At 39.9% G+C, this 1,774-nt stretch overlaps 1 non-coding gene across 1 annotated transcript; it reads left to right on the plus strand.

Annotated features, from left to right (window-relative positions):
• The first annotated feature begins 1,455 nt into the window (after window positions 1-1,455).
• Window positions 1,456-1,562, plus strand: LOC141625469 (small nucleolar RNA R71). The gene has a single exon (XR_012535247.1). It is a non-coding gene; the product is annotated as a small nucleolar RNA R71 (small nucleolar RNA).
• Window positions 1,563-1,774: the final 212 nt, after the last annotated feature.

Below are 1,774 nucleotides of genomic sequence, written 5' to 3' on the forward strand. Positions count from 1 at the left end.
CCTAAAGGTATCTTTGTTGATCGATCCGCCATTTGGAGAGTAATGTTAGTGCATTTGAGTTCTCCCATTCCTAGCCTCTTGCATACCGAGTATGGCATGACACTCACACTTGCTCCAAGGTCACATAATGCTTTGTTGATTGTAGTGTCACCAATGGTGCATGGAATAGAGAGGCTTCCCGGATCTTTGTGTTTTGGAGGGGAACTTCCTTCAAGAATAGCACTACTGACATTAGTGAATGCAATAGTCTCTTGCTTCCGGATGGATTTATTATTGGTAAGAATATCTTTCATGTACTTTGCATAGGTCGGAACATGATTGATCAATTCCGTGAATGGGATTGAGATTTCTAAGTTCTTCACAATCTCCATGAACTTTCCAAGTAGTTCATCAAACTTAGGCTTAGCTTGACGACTTGGGAATGGAAGTCTAATCACAATAGGCTCTTTAGCCTTCTCTTCATTCTTATTCTTTGAAACTTCTTGGATGGTGGGTTCTTCTTCCTCAAAGTTTTCCACAACTCTTTGCTTGTCACTAGCATCAACAATATCTTCATCAATTGGCTTCTTCGGCCCTTCATATCTTGTACCACTCCTCAAATGGATGGCACCAACCGACTCATGTCTTGGGGGATTACTTTGAGGTGGTAATTGCCCCTTTTGTCTTTGAGAGCTAGAAGATGCTAATTGAGTCATTTGGGTTTCTAGCATCTTGGTGTGGGCTAGTATGTTGTTGATGGTGATGTCTTTGGCTTGGCTATCTTTTTGCATTTGGGTGAAAAATTCTTGTTGGTTCTTTTGCATTTGGAGGACCGCTTTTTGAACATCAAAGCCTTGGTCATTGGATTGATTGTAAGAGGGTTGATATTGATAACCTTGACTTTGGTTGTAAAAGGGTATTTGAGCTTGATTTCTCATTGGAGGTGGGGTGTATGTTGGTTGGGGTTTTGAACATTTTGGCTTTTGTATGAATAATTGGGATGGAATTTGGTATTCTCATTGTAATAGTTGGAATAAGGGGTGCCACTCTTGTATGCTTGGAAAGCATTCACTTGTTCCCCTACATTCACTTTGGTCATGTCCCAAAGTTCCACAACTCTCACATACTCCACTTGGAATTGAGGATGATTGCACCATAGCATTAACATGTTGTTTGAGTGATTTGGAAGCTTCATCAAGCATAGCCATGGCCTTCTCAAACTTCAAATTAATGGTGTCAATATGAGCACTTAGTTGAGCACCCAATTGAGTGATGGAATCTACCTCATGCTTTCCTCCTCTAGTGTCCTTTCGAGGCCTACTATATTGTGAATTATGAACCACCATTTCTTCAATTTTAGACCATGTTTGATTGTCATCAACTTCGGTAAACATACCATTGGATCCCATATTTAGAATGTTGCAGGAGTCTTCATATAGACCATTCCAAAATTGTTGCACAAGGAACCACTCGCTAAGTCCATGGTGTGGACAAGAATGACAAGTGTCCTTAAATATCTCTCATGCTTCATACAAAGATTCCTCATACCTTTGTTTAAACCCGGTGATTTGGGCTCTCAACATGTTAGTCTTCTCCGGAGGATAGAATTTCTTGTAGAAATCAAGTGCTAACTTATTCCATGAATCAATACCAAGCGTAGCCTTGTCTAGGATCTTCAACCATTGCTTTGCGGTACCAATCAAAGAAAAAGGAAATAATACCCATCATATTTGATCTTAAGTAACTCCAGTTTAAGAAATCGCATCACAATAGTCACAAAAAGTCTCCATATGTG

The sequence above is a fragment of the Silene latifolia genome, chromosome X, assembly GCF_048544455.1.
Source record: "Silene latifolia isolate original U9 population chromosome X, ASM4854445v1, whole genome shotgun sequence".
In the NCBI taxonomy this organism is placed as follows: domain Eukaryota; kingdom Viridiplantae; phylum Streptophyta; class Magnoliopsida; order Caryophyllales; family Caryophyllaceae; genus Silene; species Silene latifolia.